The 19,946-nt window shown below is 42.4% G+C and overlaps 1 long non-coding RNA gene across 4 annotated transcripts in view; it reads left to right on the plus strand.

Annotated features, from left to right (window-relative positions):
* LOC139551225 (uncharacterized) overlaps positions 1 to 14,243 on the plus strand; it is a 35,848-nt gene extending 21,605 nt beyond the window's left edge. For all 4 annotated transcript variants that reach the window (XR_011670229.1, XR_011670230.1, XR_011670232.1 and 1 more), the window contains exon 5: positions 12,839 to 14,243. This is a non-coding gene — a long non-coding RNA (uncharacterized lncRNA). The remainder of the gene's footprint in view (positions 1 to 12,838) is intronic.
* The last annotated feature ends 5,703 nt before the right edge of the window (positions 14,244 to 19,946 follow it).

Below are 19,946 nucleotides of genomic sequence, written 5' to 3' on the forward strand. Positions count from 1 at the left end.
CGGGTAGCCAAAAAGTAGAGCATTGAGGTAGTCTAATCTAGAAGTGACAAAAGCATGGATTAACTTTTATGCATCATTTTGGAAAGTAAGTTTCAGATTTTTGCAATGTTATGAAGATGGAAAAAAGCTGTCAATGAAATAGTGTTAATATGTTCATCAAACGAGAGTTCAGGGTCTAGAGTAATGCTGAGGTCCTTCACAGTTTTATTTGAGACGACTGTACAACCATCAAGATTAATTGTCAGATCTCTTTGTTTCTTGGAACCTAGAACTAGCATCTCAGTTTGCCTGAGTTTAAAAGTAAAAATGTGCTGCCATCCACTTCCTTATGTCTGAAACACTTCTAGGGAGGGCTTCTAGGGAGGGCAATTTTGGGGCCTCACCATGTTTCATCGAAATGTACAGCTGTGTATCGTCCGCATAGCAGTGAAAGTTAACATTATGTTTCTGAATGACATCACCAAGATGTAAATATATATATAGTGAAAACAATAGTTGTCCTATAACAGAACCTTGAGGAACACTGAAACTTACAGTTGATTTGTCAGAGGACAAACCATCCACAGAGACAAACTGATATCTTTCCGACAGATAAGATCTAAACCAGGCCAGAACTTGTCCGTGTAGACAAATTGGGTTTCCAATCTCTCCAAAAGAATTTGGTGATCGATGATGTCAAAAATAGCACTAAGGTCTAGGAGCACGAGGACAGATGCAGTGCCTTGGTCTGACACTATTAAAAGGTAATTTACCACCTTCACGAGTGCAGTCTCAGTGCTATGATGGAGTCTAAAACCAGACTGAAGCGTTTCATATACATTGTTTGTCTTCAGGAACGCAGTGAGTTGCTGGGCAACAGCTTTTTTTTATTGAGAGAAATACAGGCCGATAGTTCTTTATATTTTCTGCGTCAAGGTTTGGCTTTTTCAGCTTTATTACTGACACTTTTAGTGAGTTTGGTACACATCCTGTGGATAGGGTGCTGTTTATTATGGTCAACATAGGATGGCCAAGCACAGGAAGCAGCTCTTTCAGTAGTTTAGTTGGAATAGGGTCCAGTATGCAGCTTGACGTTTTAGAGGCCAAGACTGTTTTCATGAATGTGTCAAGAGATATAGGATTAAAAAACGTGAGTGTCTCCCTTGATCCTAGGTCCTGGCAAAGTTGTGCAGACTCAGGACAACTGAGCTTTGGAGAAATACGCAGATTTAAAGAGGAGTCTGTAATTTGCCTTCTCATGATCATTTCTTCGAAGAAGTTCTTTAATTCACCACCGCTGAAGGGAAAGCCATCCTCTCTTGGGGAATGTTGCTTTTTAGTTAGCTTTGTGACATCATCAAAAATAAATGTTGGATTATGGGCGCCATGTTTTGCCCAACCTAGTTCGAGACACAGACACGGTCTCAATGGGGATAGCTGAGCTGACTACACTGACTGTGCTAATGGCAGACTTCACTAAGCTGGCAGGCTGGCTAACAGCCTGCTGCCCGGCCTGCACCCTCATTGTGGAGCTAGAGTGTCACGCTCGTCGTAACGTTGAAGAGAGGAGGACCAAGGCGCAGCGTGAAATGAATACATTCTTGATTTATTTAACGAAGACGAAAAATGAAGAACACTTGACAAACTAATACAAAACAATAAACGACGAACGTGAAGCTAATGAAAACTAGTGCTGACACAAACACTACACATAGACAAAAACCCACAACCCACAATACAAAACAGGCTACCTAAATATGGTTCCCAATCAGAGACAACGCAAAACACCTGTCTCTGATTGAGAACCATATCAGGCCAAACACATAGAAATAGACAAACCAGACATACAACATAGAATGCCCACACAGATCACACCCTGACCAACCAAAACATAAAACATACAAAGAAAACTATGGTCAGGGCGTGACAGTACCCCCCCCCCCCCCCCCCCCCCCCCCCCAAGGTGCGGAATCCGGCCGCAAAACCTGAACCTATAGGGGAGGGTCTGGGTGGGCATCTGCCCGCGGTGGCGGCTCTGGCGCTGGATGTGGCCCCCACTCCACCATAGTCAATCCCCGCTTCCATGGCCTCCTAGGAACGGCGACCCTCCTAAATGACCCCACTGGACTGAGGGGCGCCTCTGGACTGAGGGGCGCCTCCGGACTGAGGGGCAGCTCCGGACTGAGGGGCAGCTCCGGACTGAGGGGCAGCTCATGACTGAGGGGTAGCTCATGACTGAAGTGCAGCTCATGACTGAAGGGCAGCTCATGACTGAAGAGCAGCTCATGACTGATGGGCGGCTCTGGCAGCTCCTGACTGGCGGGCTGCTCTGGCAGCTCCTGACTGGCGGGCGGCTCCTGACTGACGGACGGCTCTAGCGGCTCCTGACTGACAGACGGCTCTAGCGGCTCAGGACAGACGGGCGGCTCTGACGGCGCTGGACAGACGGGCGGCTCAGGCGGCGCTGGACAGACGGGCGGCTCAGGCGGCGCTGGACAGACGGGCAGCTCAGGTGGCGCTGGACAGACGGGCAGCTCAATCGGCGCTGGACAGACGGGCAGCCCAGGCGGCGCTGGCCAGACGGGCAGCTCAGGCGGCGCTGGACAGACGGGCAGCTCAGGCGGCGCTGGGCAGACGGGCAGCTCAGGCGGCGCTGGACAGACGGGCAGCTCAGTCGGCGCTGGACAGACGGGCAGCCCAGGCGGCGCTGGCCAGACGGGCAGCTCAGGCGGCGCTGGACAGACGGGCAGCTCAGGCGGCGCTGGGCAGACGGGCAGCTCAGACGGCGCTGGGCAGACGGGCAGCTCAGACGGCGCTGGGCAGACGGGCAGCTCAGGCTTGCCGAGGTGCACTGTAGGCCTGGTGCGTGGTGCCGGAACTGGTGGTACCGGGCTGGGGACACGCACCTCAAGGCTAGTGCGGAGAGCAGGAACAGGGCATACTGGACCCTGGAGGCGCACAGTAGGCCTGGTGCGTGCTGCTGGAACTGGTGGTACCGGGCTGGGGACACGCACCTCAAGGCTAGTGCGGGGAGAAGGAACAGGGCATACTGGACCCTGGAGGCGCACAGTTGGCCTGGTGCGTGGTGCCGGAACTGGTGGTACCGGGCTGGGGACATGCACCTCCGGGCGAGTGCGGGGAGGAGAAACAGGGCGTACAGGGCTCTGTAGACCCACAGAAAGCCTGGTGCGTGGTGTAGGCACTAGTGGTACTGGGCTGGTGCGAGAAGCTGTCACAGGCGGACTGGTGCGTGGAGAAGGCACCGGATAAACCGGACCGTGGAGACGCACTTCAGATCTCGAGCACCGAGCCTGCCCAACCCTACCTGGCTGAACGCTCCCCTTAGCCAGGCCAGTGCGGCAAGGTGGAATAGCCCGCACTGGGCTGTGCTAGCGAACCGGTGACACCATGTGTAGGGCTGGTGCCATGTACCCCGGCCCAAGGAGACACACTGGTGACCAGATGCGTAGAGCCGGTTTCATGGCACCTGGCTCGATGCCCACTCTAGCCCGGCCGATACGAGGTGCTGGAATGTACCTCACCGGGCTATGCACACGCACCGGGGACACCGTGCGCTCCACCGCATAACACGGTGCCTGCCCGATATGACGCTCTCCACGGTAAGCACGGGGAGTTGGCTCAGGTCTCCTACCTGGCTTAACACCACTCCCCGTGTGCACCCCCCCAATAAATGTTTGGGGCTGCCTCTCTGGCTTCCAGCCGCGCTTACGTGCAGCCTCCTCATACCACCGCCTCTCCGCTTTCGCTGCCTCCAGCTCAGCTTTAGGGCGGCGATATTCACCAGCCTGTGCCCATGGTCCCTTACCGTCCAGAATCTCCTCCCAAGTCCATTTTTCCACAACGCGCTGTTCCTCTCTTTCACGCTGCTTGGTCCGATTTTGGTGGGTTATTCTGTCACGCTGGTCGTAACGTTGAAGAGAGGAGGACCAAGGCTCAGCGTGAAATGAATACATTCTTGATTTATTTAACCTTTTCTCAATAGGGGGGGGGCTGTTTTCACTTTGTAAAAAATCGTTCCCAAATTAAACTGCCTCGTACTCAATTCTTGCTCGTACAATATGCATATTATTATTACTATTGGATAGAAAACACTCTCTAATTTCTAAAACCGTTTGAATTATATCTGTGAGTAAAACAGAACTCATTTTGCAGCAAACTTCCTGTCAGGAACTGAAAAATCTGAAATCGGGGGCTCTGTTCCAGGGTCAGCCTATTATTTTGCATGAAATCTTTGGGTCTACATGCACTGCATACGCCTTCCACTAGATGTCAGTAGGCAGTGAGAATTGGAATGGGGTGTATAGCTCTATCTGAGGCCGAACAAGAGCTCTTGGAAAGGTGGGTGTTGTCTTTTCACCGTTCGGCTTGGCGCGAGACAGACCTCAGGATTGCGTTCTGAAAAGCTTTCGTTATAGGCGTTAGATATATCCGGCTCTGATTTTATTTGATATATGTGTTAAAAACATCATCAACTAGTTATATTAAACCGACTTATATCAGTTTATATAAGTTTATTCCGATTTTCGGTATTTTCTTCGTTATGCGTTCTGGTGAGTTGGACACTTCTGTGCCGCATGGCTAGCATTGGCTAGCGTTCTACAGATGAAGACGACATTCTACAACCGAACAACGATTATTCTGGACAAAGGACAACTTGTACAAGATTCTGATGGAAGCTCATCAAATAGTAGGAATCATTTATGATGTTATTTCATATTTCTGTCGAAAATGTTTAGACGTATATTTTGGGCGCTGTCTCGCTATAACGTAAGCTGTATGTCGTACTAAAGTTATTTTTAAAAATCTAACACAGCGGTTGCATCAAAAAGTAGTGTATCTTTAATTTGCTGTCCAACATGTATTTTTTAGTAAAGTTTATGATTAGTTATTTGATTAGAATAGGTGCCTCTCCAAGATTTCTCCGGACAATATTTCTGCATTTTCACTACGTATTCACATTGTTCAACCACGATTTGTGCCGCTAAATATGCAAATTTTCGAACAAACCATATATGTATTGTGTAATATGATGTTATAGGACTGTCATCTGAGGAAGTTTATGAAGGTTAGTGAAATAATTAATATCTTTTGCTGGTTTTGTCGCTATCGCTAGCGTTGCCTTGAATCAATGCTGTTGTGTGGTTGGATATTGTAGTAAGCTAATATAATGCTACATTGTGTTTTCGCTGTAAAACACTTAAAAAAATCTGAAATATTGGCTGGATTCACAAGATGTTTGTCTTTAATTTGCTGTACACCATGTATTTTTCAAAAAATGTTTTATGATGAGTATTTAGGTAATTCACGTTGGTCTCTGTAGTTATTCTAGCTGCTTTGGTGAGATTTTGTGATGGTGGCTGCAATGTAAAACTATGATTTATACCTGAAATATGCAAATTCTTCGAACAAAACATATGCTATACAATAAATATGTTATCAGACTGTCATCTGATGAAGTTGTTTCTTGGTTAGTGACTATTTATATCTTTATTTGGTCGGTTTTGTGATAGCTACCTATGCGGTAAAAAAAATGGTGAAAATATGCGGTTGAGTCTTTTGCTATGGTGGTTAGCTAATAGAAATACATATTGTGTTTTCCCTGTAAAACATTTTAAAAATCGGAAATGATGGCTGGATTCACAAGATGTGTATCTTTCATCTGGTGTCTTGGACTTGTGATTTCATGATATTTAGATGCTAGTATTTACTTGTGGCGCTATGCTAGGCTATGCTAGTCAGCTTTTTTACTGATGAGGGTGCTCCCGGATCCGGGATTGTCACCAAGTAGAAGTTAACCTTTTGTCAATAGGGGGAGCTGTTAGCATTATTTTTTTTTTTACATTTCCAAATTAAACTGCCTCGTGCTAAATTCTTGATCGTACAATATGCATATTATTGTTATTATTGGATAGAAAACAGTCTATAGTTTCTATAGGAGTTGAAATTTTGTCTCTGAGTGGTACAGAACAATTTTTACAGCACTTTTCATGACAGGGTTCAGATTTCAGAAATTTTTACCTCTGATCTGGGGTCTGTTTATAAGGCCACAGTGAATGATATGAAGAAACCGACACTACCTACGTCTTCCTCTGGGTGTCTGTACGTCATCACGTTTTCAATGAACTCGATGGGACGTTCACAGCCATTATAAATGACAAAAATGTACAGAGACCCCTCTTTCTCAACGTGCGCCTCAAGCGTGAAGGCCATCGGACCTGTCTCGTTCCAAATCGTTTTCTAACCAGCTATATTTCTCCGGTCATGTTTTCAGTCGTTATAGTTGTTAAAAACATCATAATGTAGTTAATTTGAAACGTTTTATAGCAATTTATATCCGTTTAGTGCGATTCTGAGGAATTTATTTGTCGTGCACTTTCTAGCTTTGGGAACGTTTCGCGGTCTCGGTCGTTGTTAGTGGACATTTCGAAGGACAGAGGACATCTATCGACCAAAAGACGTTTATAACATAGAAAGGATACATTGCCCAAGAATATGATGGAAGATCAGCTCAAAGTAAGCAATATTTAATATGATAAACCGTGTTTCTGTCGAAATATTTTAAACGCATTTTTCGCCATTTTGTTTTGTATAGCTTCACTTGGCCAACCCTGTATTGAAAAGTAAGGATAATTTTAAAAATGTAAATCAGCGGTTGCATTAAGAACTAATTTGTCTTTCGATTCCTGTCAACCCTGTATTTTTTAGTCAAGTATATGATTAGCTTTTAATTAAACTAGATCACTCTGATAGATGACGTCAGACATATTGAGGCTTGATTTCCTAGTATTTTCATTGTGTAACCACGGTTTTGTATGGCTAAATATGCACCTTTTCGAACAAACTGTATATGTATGTTGTAAAATGATGTTACAGGAGTGTCATCGGAAGAATTCTGAGAAGGTTAGTGAAAAAATTAATATCTTTTGGCGGTGATTACGTTATAGCGCTCTTTGGCTGGAATCGATGCTCTGGTAACGTTTTCACATGTAGTATGCTAACTTATCGATTTATTGTGTTTTCGCTGTAAAACGCTTAGAAAATCTGAAATATTGTCTGGAATCACAAGATCTGGGTCTTTCCATTGCTATGCTTTGTCTATTCTTATGAAATGTTTTATGATGAGTAAATTGGTCATACACGTTGCTCTATCTAGTAATTCTAGTGGATTTGTGATGGTCGGTGCAATTGTAAACTGTGATTTCTACCTGAAATATGCACTTTTTTCTAACAAAAACTATCCTATACCATGAATATGTTATCAGACTGTCATCTGATGGTTTTTTTTATAGGTTATTGGCTATCAATATCTTAGTTGAGCCGAATTGGTGATAGCACCTGAAGGAGTAAGAAACTGATGGAGTTAGAATAGTGGTGTATTTTGCTAACGTGTTTAGCTAATAGATTTACATATTTTGTCTTCCCTGTAAAACATTTTAAAAATCTGAAATGGTGGCTTTATTCACAAGATCTGTATCTTTCATCTGGTGTCTTGGACTTGTGATTTAATGATATTTAGATGCTACTATCTACTTCTGAAGCTATGCTATCTATGCTAATCAGTGTGTGGGGGGTGGGGGGTGCTCCCGGATCCGGGTTTCTGAGGCAGTAAAAGTTAACGAAGACGAGAAATGAAGAACACTTGACAAACTAATACAAAACAATAAACGACGAACGTGAAGCTAATGAAAACTAGTGCTGACACAAACACTACACATAGACAAAAACCCACAACCCACAATACAAAACAGGCTACCTAAATATGGTTCCCAATCAGAGACAACGCAAAACACCTGTCTCTGATTGAGAACCATATCAGGCCAAACACATAGAAATAGACAAACCAGACATACAACATAGAATGCCCACACAGATCACACCCTGACCAACCAAAACATAAAACATACAAAGAAAACTATGGTCAGGGCGTGACATAGAGTAGTTAGTCATTCTATCATCTAATGAACAACATGTATGAGCTTTAAAAACAAATTCTGTCAGTTATGGGTTGTGGTGTAGTTTTTCTTTTGTTTCCGTGATGGAGGTCTTGGTCCTTTTGTATGCAGTGATAAGGGAGTATGCAGTGATAAGGGAGTTGAGCTTTGGAGCCAAATCTCCCTCTTGCCCTTAAAACCTCTTCGCCTAAAATGACATACCCAAATCTAACTGCCTGTAGCTCAGGCCCTGAAGCAAGGATATGCATATTCTTGGAAACATTTGAAAGGAAACACTTACAAGTTTATGGAAATATGAAAGGAATGTAGTAGAATATAACACAATAGATCTGGTAAAAGACAATACATAGAAAAAACTAACCATTCTTTTGTATTTTTTTTGTACCATCATTTTTGAAATGCAAGAGAAAGGCCATAATGTATTATTCCAGCCCAGGTGCAATTTAGATTGTGGTCACTAGATGGTGACAGTGTATGTGCAACGTTTTAGACTAGCATTTCTGTTCAAAATGTTGTATCAAGACTGCCCAAATGTGCCTAATTTGTTCATTTAGAACTTATCATGTTCAAAATAGTTCACTCTCCTCAAACAATAGCATGGTATTCTTTCACTGTAATAGCTACTGTAAACTGGACAGCACAGTTAGATTAACAATAATTAAAGCTTTCTGCCAATATCAGATATGTCTATGTCCCGGGAAATGTTCTTGTTACTTACAACCTCATGCTAATTGCATGAGCCTACATTAGCTCAACCGTCCCGTGGAAGGGACAACAATCCCAAAGATGTTTTAACCTTTCTCGCCCCGGGGTTCCGCTAGCGGAACACCCACAACATTCCGCTGCCTTCGCAGAGCGCGAAATTCACAAAAAAAAAAATTGAAATATTTAACTTCCACACATTAACAAGTGCAATACAGCAAATGAAAGATAAACATCTTGTGAATCCAGCCAACATGTCCGATTTTTTAAATGTTTTACAGCGAAAACACAATATATATTTATGTTAGCTCACCACAATAGCCAAACAACGCTATTTATCCACTGCATAGGTAGCTTTCAAATAACCGACAAAATATAGATATAATTAGTCACTAACCAAGAAACAACTTCATCAGATGACAGTCTTATAACATGTTACACAGTACATTTATGTTTTGTTCGAAAAATGTGCATATTTGAGGTATAAATCATAGTTTTACATTGCAGCTACAATCACAAATAGCACCGAAGCAGCCAGAATAATTACAGAGAGCAACGTGAAATACCTAAATACTCATCATAAATAATTTATGAAAAATACATGGTGTACAGCAAATGAAAGATAAACATCTTGTGAATCCAGCCAATATTTCAGATTTTTTAAGTGTTTTACAGAGAAAACACAATATAGAAATATATTAGCTTACCACAATAGCCAAACACACAACCGCATTTATTCACTGCAAAGATAGCTTTAGCAAAAACCAGCAATAAATATAAAATAAATCACTAACCTTTGGACAACTTCATCAGATGACAGTCTTATAACATCATGTTACACAAAACATTTATGTTTTGTTCGAAAATGTGCATATTTAGAGCTGCAAACCGTGGTTATACATTGTGAAAATGTAACAACTTTTTCCCAGAATGTCCGGATATATTTCTGACACTCACCTAATCTGACCAAATAACTCATAAACTTTACATAAAAATACTTGTTGTATGGCAAATGAAAGATACACTGGTTCTTAATGCAACCGCTGTGTTAGATTTTTAAAAATAACTTTAGTACGACATGCAGCTTGCGTTATTGCGAGACAGCGCCCGCTAAAAGGGCGGAGAATAGGACTAAACATTTCACACAAAAATACGAAATAACATCATAAATGTTGTCTTACTTTTGCTGAACTTCCATCAGAATCTTGTACAAGGAGTCCTTGGTCCAGAATAAATCGTTGTTTGGTTTTAGAATGTCCTTCTCTCCTGTCGAATTAGCAACCTTAGCTAGCCATGTGGCGCGAACATGTCCATCTCCTCTCGACGCATAGAATGGAAAACTCCAAAAGACCCATTAAACGTTAAATAAACTGATGAAACTCGGTTGAAAAAACCTACTTTATGATGTTTTTCTAATATGTATCAAATAAAAACAAAGCCGGAGATATTAGCCATGTATACCAAACGCTTATCAGAAGCCAATAGGAAGGTCCTTCCCGCGCCTAGGTAGAGAAAGGAAATTGTGGTCACGTCATTCCAGGAGCTCTTGTTCGACCTCAGATCAAGCTAGACACCCCATTCCACCTTCCACTGCCTGTTGACATCTAGTGGAAGGCGTATGCAGTGCATGCAAATCCATAAATATAAAGCAATTCAATAGGCAGGCCCTGGAACAGAGCATTGTTTTCAAATTTTTCACTTCCTGTCTGGAAGTTTGCTGCCAAATTAGTTCTGTTTCACTCACAGATATAATTCAAACAGTTTTAGAAACTTGAGAGTGTTTTCTATCCAATAGTAATAATAATATGCATATTGTACGATCTAGAATAGAGTACGAGGCCGTTTAAATTGGGCAGGATTTTTTCCCAAAGTGAAAATAGCGCGCCCCTACACACTAACAGGTTAACTTAGAATAGGTTGTCAAATATGAAGACACGAGAATGCATTGGGGTAAAGTCGAAACTAACGCTACAACTACTAGACAGGTCACTAATCACAATGGTATGGTGATATGGATGGAGCCACTTGATAACAGAACTAGCACATTGGACGTAGGTTGTACTAAACAAGGTGTGGGATTACTACAGACGTAATAATACTGAGAGTTTACAAAACAAATATAGATGTTCTCTGTTGCCACAGATAGACGTCATGTGTCAGGGTTCAAGATCAGCTGAAGCTCAGTCGATAACTTTCAGATTAATGTTACCCGAACTTAAAACATTTCACAAGGTTGATAGCGTCGACACAACCATTGCTGACGATGGAGCAGCAAAGGATAGTGTGGGCGAAGTGTTATCTCGTAAAAGGAGGTTGTATTCACCAGTAATGCTCTTTAGTACAGCAACTAGGGGAGTTAAGTGGTCAGGGAAAGTTTTCGACACCAGTAGACCATGAACCTGGGGAAAGATAGCTTGTTGGTAATTATACTCTGGACAACATCCTAAGGGGGGAATATGGGAACCAAACTATTCATACTGTCAAGCGACAGGGGGAAGAAGATGTATATGAGCAAATGAAGCCATACTTACGGACTCACTTAGGGCCTGAACTAGTGACAGAGACAGACAAACATCAATGTAGATGGTATGATGGAGGGGTCAAGGGTCAGTTTGTCACAGAAGGCATGACACTTGAAAGAATAGCAACCGATCCCTGTATACAGAAGGCCACATCGCCAGAAGGAAAGTTTGCTGTGATAATAGCATAATTTCTCCTGCAGAGTGTGATTAACCTTTACTTCATACCAATCCCGGATCCGGGAGCATCCTCATCAAAAAAGCTGACTAGCATAGCCTAGCCTAACGGGACAGGGATATCATATAATATAATTTTCATGAAATCACAAGTCCAATACAGCAAACGAAAGATAAACATCTTGTGAATCCAGCCATCATTTCCCGATTTTTAAAATGTTTTACAGCGAAAACACAATATGTATTTATATTAGCTAACCACAATAGCCAAACACACAACGGCATATTTTCACCATGTTTCCAACGCATAGGTAGCCTTCACAAAACCCACAAATAGAGATAAAATTAATCACTAACCTAGAACAACTTCATCAGATGACAGCTTATAACATCATGTTATACAATACATTTATGTTTTGTTCGAAAATGTGCATATTTATAGCTACAAATCCTGGTTTTACATTGTAGCCACCATCACAAATAGCACCAAAGCAGCCAGAATAATTACAGAGAGCAACGTGAAATACATAAATACGCATCATAAAACATTTATGAAAAATACATGGTGTACAGCAAATGAAAGATAAACATCTTGTGAATCCAGCCAATATTTCAGATTTTTTAAGTGTTTTACAGCGAAAACACAATATAGAATTATATTAGCTCATCACAATAGCCAAACACACAAAGCTATTTAACCACCGCCAGCATAGATTTCACAAAAACAGCAATATAGATAAAATTAATCACTAACCTTTGGACAACTTCATCAGATGACAGTCTTATAACATCATGTTATACAATACATTTATGTATAACATTTATGTTTTGTTCGAAAATGTGCATATTTAGAGCTGCAAATCGTGGTTATACATTGTAGTCTGTAGTATACATTGTAGTCTGGCCCAGGAGTGTGAAGGTGAATGGAAAGGCTCTGGAGCAACGAACCGCCCTTGCTGTCTCTGCCTGGCCGGTTCCCCTCTCTCCACTGGGATTCTCTGCCTCTAACCCTATTACAGGGGCTGAGTCACTGGCTTACTGGTGCTCTTTCATGCCGTCCCTGGGAGGGGTGCGTCACTTGAGTGGGTTGAGTTACTGACGTGATCTTCCTGTCTGGGTTGGCGCCCCCCCTTGGTTTGTGCTGTGGTGGAGATCTTTGTGGGCTATACTCGGCCTTGTCTCAGGATTGTAAGTTGGTGGTTGAAGATATCCCTCTAGTGGTGTGGGGGCTGTGCTTTGGCAAAGTGGGTGGGGTTATATCCTTCCTGTTTGGCCCTGTCCGGGGGTTTCTTCTGATGGGGCCACAGTGTCTCCTGACCCCTCCTGTCTCAGCCTCCAGTATTTATGCTGCAGTAGTTTATGTGTCGGGGTGCTAGGGTCATTTGGTTATACCTGGAGTACTTCTCCTATCTTATCCAGTGTCCTGTGTGAATTTAAGTATGCTCTCTCTAATTCTCTCATTCTCTCTTTCTTTCTTCTCTCTCGGAGAACCTGAGCCCTAGGACCATACGTCACGGCAAACCGGGCATGATGACTCCTTGCTGTCCCCAGTCCGCCTGGCCTTGCTGCTATTCCAGTTTCAGCTGTTCTGCCTGCGGTTATGGAACCCCTACCTGTCCCAGACCTGCTGTTTTCAACTCTTAATGATCGGCTATGAAAAGCCAACTGATATTTATTCCTGATTATTATTTGACCATGCTTGTCATTTATGAACATTTTGAAAATCTTGGCTCTCTCTAATTCTCTCCTTCCTTCTCTCTTTCTTTCTCTCTCTCGGAGGACCTGAGCCCTAGGACCATACGTCACGGCAAACCGGGCATGATGACTCCTTGCTGTCCCCAGTTCGCCTGGCCTTGCTGCTATTCCAGTTTCAGCTGTTCTGCCTGCGGTTATGGAACCCCTACCTGTCCCAGACCTGCTGTTTTCAACTCTTAATGATCGGCTATGAAAAGCCAACTGATATTTATTCCTGATTATTATTTGACCATGCTTGTCATTTATGAACATTTTGAAAATCTTGGCTCTCTCTAATTCTCTCTTTCTTTCTCTCTCTCGGAGGACCTGAGCCCTAGGACCATACGTCAGGACTACCAGGCATGATGACTCCTTGCTGTCCCCAGTCCACCTGGCCTTGCTGCTATTCCAGTTTCAACTGTTCTGCCTGCGGTTATGGAACCGCCACCTGTCCCAGACCTGCTATTTTCAACTCTTAATGATCGGCTATGAAAAGCCAACTGAAAATGATTCATGATTATTATTTGACCATGCTTGTCACTTATGAATATTTTGAACATCTTGGCATAGTTCTGTTATAATCTCCACCCGGCACAGCCAGAAGAGGACTGGCCACCCCTCATAGCCTGGTCCCTCTCTAGGTTTCTTCCTAGGTTTTAGGGAGTTTTCTAGGGAGTTTTTCCTAGCCACCGTGCTTCTACACCTGCATTGCTTGCTGTTTGGGGTTTTAGGCTGGGTTTCTGTACAGCACTTCGAGATATTAGCTGATGTACGAAGGGCTATATAAAATAAACTTGATTTGATTTGATTTGTGAATATGTAGCAACAATTCACCAAAATCTCCGGAGATATTTTGGACAGTCACCTAATCTAATCAAAGAACTCATCATAAACTTTACTAAAAAATACATCTTGTACAGCAAATGAAAGATACACTGGTTCTTAATGCAACCGCTGTATTAGATTTTTTTAAATAACTTTACTACAACATACAAAATGCATTATTGTGAGACAGCGCTCACATATTCTCCGCCCTGTTGGATTCTACATATTCCACAGAAATACGAAATAACATCATAAATTGTGTCTTACTTTTGCTGAGATTCCATCAGAATGTTGTGCAAGGAGTCCTTGGTCCAGAATAAATCGTTGTTTGGTTTTAGAATGTCCATTTCTTCTGTCGAATTAGCAACCTTGGCTAGCCATGTGGCGCGAACATGCCCATCTTCTCTTGGCGCAAAGAACGGAAACTTCCAAAAGTCCCAATAAACGTTGAATAAACTGATCAAACTCGGTTGAAAAATCCTACTTTATGATGTTTTTCTCATATGTATCAAATAAAATCAGAGCCAGAGATATTCGCCGGCTCCTTCGACAATGTGGAGCTCCTTCGCGCGCCTTGGAAAACTGACAAAATGGCTGACCTGTCACTCCAAAAGCTCTTATTCGGCCTCAGATCAAGCTAGACACCCCATTCAACCTTCCACTGCCTGTTGACATCTAGTGGAAGGCGTATGAAGTGCATACATATCGATAAATAAAAGCCAGTTGAATAGGCAGGCCCTGAAACAGAGCCTCGTTTTCAAATTTTTCACTTCCTGTATGGAAGTTTGCTGCCAAATGAGTTCTGTTTTACTCACAGATATAATCCAAACAGTTTTAGAAACTTCTGAGTGTTTTCTATCCAATAGTAATAATAATATGCATATTGTATGATCTAGAACAGAGTACGAGGCCGTTTAATTTGGGCACGATTTTTTCCAAAGTGAAAACAGCGCCCCCCTATTGACAAGAAGTTTTAAGAAACATGTGACTCAGAGTTTTGTACGGTTGGATACTCTTCCAACGCCACTAATCTCTCCCCCATTTCTGACAGCTAGTAAACACTTGACATACCTCCCAGTAGATTGGGACCGAACCACAGTAAACGGAAAGTGTCAGAAGGTGGCTGCTTATCAACCATTGGGGCCCAAAGTCTACACTGTAACAAGGGTGTTTACAAACGGGTGGGGAGTAGATCGGCCTTGGGATGAGAGATGTGTACCTAACTTGAGCACAGGGATGTATTATCCGCAGCTACCAACTGTAGCAGAACACAGGAGGTCATTGGAGATGTTGGTGGCTAGGGACCAAGGGATAAACTGGGAAACAGGTAGGGGGTATCTGAAAGGTTCAGTCCTAGACCTATCAGTAAACTATGAAGACAATGGGAAAGCAGCAAAAACTATTCTCACAGCAGTCACTGTAGGGACAGTGACAGAAGGAGCAGTAGTAGTAGCGCAGGAGGCTATATTGACTGCATGGAACTGGACTACAGCGCAAATGAGGGGTATTGTGAGATATGCGTCAGGAGCAGTGCTAGTAATAGCAGGGGTTACAAACTCTGCACAGAATGACCATGATAATAAAAGGACATAAATCTTCTTATATCTCAAGCAAAACATAACTGCAAAGCACTGTGTGCATGACGCATAGAAAATAGTTAGCCTGGCTATCTAGCTAATGTATTTGCTAGCATTGATGATGCATAAGCTCTAAGCACCTTTATAATAAACTGGATTACTTTATCCCCCAACAGCATACAGTATGATAAACATCACATATTCTTACTTACTTTAACCTGTTTGGGAAAGGGGGCGGTATTTTCACGTCCGGGTGAAAAGCGTGCCCAAAGTAAACTGCCTGCTACTCAGGCCCAGAAGCTAGGATATGCATATAATTGGTGGGTTTGGATAGAAAACACTCTAGAGTTTCTAAAACTGTTAACATTATGTCTGTGAGTATAACATAACTTATTTGGCAGGTGAAACCCAGAGGACGAACCATCCAGGATTCTTTTTTTTTTAGGTCACTCTCTTTTCAATGGGTTTCTATGGGGATCTAGATTTCTAAGGCACTTGCTTGCAGTTCCTATCACTTCCACTGGATGTCAACAGTCTTTAGAAATTGGTTGATGTTTTTCCTTTGAGAAATGAAGAAGTAGGGCAGTTCAGAACGAGGGTCGAGTGAAGTGTACTGTTGTGGTTGGGGCGCGCAACCTGAAATCTCGCTCAACTTAGTTTTTTATCCGCTATTGAACACAGTTTATCCCGTCTTAAATTTGATTGATTATTTAAGTTTAAAATTCCTAAAGTTGTATGAGGAAAGTTGTTAGAAATGTTTGGATCAAGATTACAGGTAACTTATTAGATATATTGTAGTCATGTTGCGCGAGTTGGAACCGGTGTTTTTTTTTATCAAACGCGCCAAATAAATGGACATTTTGGAGATATAACGACGGAATTAATCGAACAAAAGGACCATTTATGATGTTTATGGGACATATTGGAGTGCCAACAGAACAAGATCTTCAAAGGTAAGGCATTCATTATATTGTTATTTATTTGTTTGTCTGTGTTTGTTTGATGGGGTACTATCCTCAGATAATAGCATGGTTTGCTTTCGCCGTAAAGCCCGTTAGGTTTTAATTTGGTGTATTGCACTTGTGAATGTATGAAAGTTAAATATTTCTAATAATATTTTGGGAATTTTGCGCTCTGCCATTTCACCGGATGTTGTCGAAACGTTCCGCTAGCGGAACCCCTAGACGTAAAAGGTTTTAAGATGCAGACACAAATTCAGTTAAACATGCTGCAACTTGTCTTCTTATTACGTCTGTGGATAATCACAAACTGTCCATTCTCTGTCTTCACCGAAACTCAGTGGCTAGAGGCAGAACATATAATGAGCAGGCTAAAGAGAATGTCTCTGATTGGATAGAAAGTTAGGGGTGATTCTTACTAAAGGGACAAACTAGGGGTGCATAGGGGAATACTAAATTTGAAGGTCTGGCCTTTTTTACAGTCGCCTCTAAATTTACAGTGGGAAATGCGTATGTCAATAAAAGGCCACAACAAGGAGGCGACTAGTAGTGACTAAGCACTTGGGAGCAGATCAGGGGAGTGATCAGGCCCTACACCCAAACAAGGGCACTGCGTTCATCCACCTCTGGCCTGCTCGCCTCCCTACCTCTGAGGAAGTACAGCTCCCGCTCAGCCCAGTCAAAACTGTTCGCTGCTCTGGCACCCCAATGGTGGAACAAACTCCCCCACGACGCCAGGTCAGCGGAATCAATCACCACCTTCCGGAGACACCTGAAACCCCACCTCTTTAAGGAATACCTAGGATAGGATAAAGTAATCCTTCTAACCCCCCCCCCCCCCCTTAGAGTTAGATGCACTATTGTAAAGTGGTTGTTCCACTGGACATCATAAGGTGAATGCACCAACTTGTAAGTCGCTCTGGATAAGAGCGTCTGCTAAATGACTTAAATGTAATGTAAATGAGTGACCTGCTGGAGTTTGGAAGTCAGGTGAGTGCTTTCTGGAATGCTTCTGGAGGTCAGCTCTGAGTCCGGGGCGTCGACTGCAAGCAGAGGAGTTTTAACTACCTGGGACAGAGGGGTGTTGGGCAGCCCCCTGAGGACGGTGAACTGCCCCATGAGAACGGTACTTGGGATCACAACAACTGGAGCTGTGACATCGGCTTGTGTGGCCAAGCCTCTTGCTGCCCCTTGTAGAAACCGGGTGGCTGCTCCTGAACTCGTATTAGAGGTGTTGTAGTGCCTGGTGCCTGATAAGGGAGGGGGTGGAACAACAGAGTGGCCACAAAAGGTTGGCATCTCCTTCCCTCGTCCGTCTGGAAGGAATGAAGACTGCTTTACTCTGGTGTTATTTATTTTTTGAACCTTTATTTAACCAGGAAAAGCCCATTGAGGCAGAGTCTCTTTTTCAAGGGAGACCTGGCCAAGAAGGCAGCAACAATCAATACATTAGAGAATTAAAACTTACAACAATACAATACAATTCAACAACGTGATCCAGCCTAAAATAAGCATTTACACTCCTCTGTAACAGTCTCCCATCAAAAACGTAAATTCATGGATCACGCATGGATTGTAGACTATTCCATGCCTCTGGTGCACAAGATGTGAAGGCAGTCTTGCCTAATACTGTAAATGTCCCTGGGACTTTAAGTAGCAACCACCTGGCAGACCGGGTATGGTAACGGCTGGTGTGGAGGAGACCAGACTAAAGAGGGAGTTTACCCAAAAGGGCTTTGTAGATGAACACATACAAATGTAGCTTTCTGTAAAGTGAGGTCCAACCCACCATTTGGTACAAGGTGCAATGGTGGGTGAGTGACTTGGCATTTGTAATAAAGAGCAAGGATGCATGATAAACAGAGTCCAGTCTCTGTAAGACAGAGGAGGCTGCATGAATATACAATGGGGCAAAAAAGTATTTAGTCATCCACCAATTGTGAAAGTTCTCCCACTTAAAAATATGAGAGAGGCCTGTAATTTTCATCATAGGTACACTTCAACTATGACAGACAAAATGAGAAAAAAAATCCAGAAAATCACATTGTAGGATTTTTAATGAATTTATTTGCAAATTATGGTGGAAAATAAGTATTTGGTCACCTACAAACAAGCAAGATTTCTGGCTCTCAGAGCACCGAAGAAGCCAGAGTAGTTACAGACACCAACGTGAAATACCTTTATACATTTCTGAAAAATACATGGTGTACAGCAAATGAAAGACAAGCATCTTGTGAATCCAGCCAATATTTCCGATTTCTTAAGTGTTTTACAGCGAAAACACAATATAGCATTATATTAGCTTACCACAATAGCCAGAAACACAAGCCATTTACCAGCAGCAAAAGTTAGCGATCGTAACAAACCAGCAAAAGATATATAATTTTTGACTAACCTTGATAAGCTTCATCAGATGACAGTCCTATAACATCAGGTTATACATACACTTATGTTTTGTTCGAAAATGTGCATATTTAGAGCTGAAATCAGTGGTTATACATTGTGCTAACGTAGCATCTTTTTCCCAGAATGTCCGGATATTTTTATGACACTCACCTATTCTGACCAAATAACTATTCATAAACGTTACTAAAAAATACATGTTGTATAGGAAATGATAGATACACTAGTTCTTAATGCAATCGCCGTGTTAGAATTCTAAAAATAACTTCATTACGACATCCAGCTTACGTTATAGCGAGAGAGTGCCCAAAATCTGGGCGCAAACTAATAGTACACCTGTTCGACAGATATATGAAATAACATCATAAAATGGGTCCTACTTTTGATGATCTTCCATTAGAATGTTGTACAAGGGGTCCTTTGTCTGGAACAATCGTTGTTTGGTTTTAGAATGTCCTCTTCTCCAGTCAATTAGCACGGAAAGCTAGCAAAGTGGCGCGAAGCTCTCCTTCGTGAACAAACGCAGACAACGCAACACGCCTAACGTCCCGAAAAAAATTCAATAATCGAATAAAACTATATTGAAAAAACATACTTTACGATGATATTGTCACATTTATCAAATAAAATCAAAGCCGGAGATATCAGCCGTCTATAACGACAGCTTTTCAGAAGGCAATACCCGGTCCCTTCTCGCGCCTTCCAGAAAACAGGAAATTGGTGTCACGTCATGCCAAGAGCTCTTATTTGACCTCAGATCAAGTTATACACTCCATTTCTTCTCTCACTGCCTGTTGACATCTAGTGGAAGGCGTATGAAGTGCATGTATACTAATACATATCAAGCACATTTATAGGCAGGCCCTAGAACAGAGCATCGATTTCAGATTTTCCACTTCCTGTCAGGAAGTTTGCTGCAAAATGAGTTCTGTTTTACTCACAGATATAATTCAAACGGTTTTAGAAACTAGAGTGTTTTCTATCCAATAGTAATAATAATATGCATATTGTATGAGCAAGAATTGAGTACGAGGCCGTTTGAAATGGGCACCTTTTATCCAGGCTACTCAATACTGCCCCTGCAGCCCAAAGAGGTAA

The sequence above is a fragment of the Salvelinus alpinus genome, chromosome 23, assembly GCF_045679555.1.
Source record: "Salvelinus alpinus chromosome 23, SLU_Salpinus.1, whole genome shotgun sequence".
Classification (NCBI taxonomy): Eukaryota; Metazoa; Chordata; class Actinopteri; order Salmoniformes; family Salmonidae; genus Salvelinus; species Salvelinus alpinus.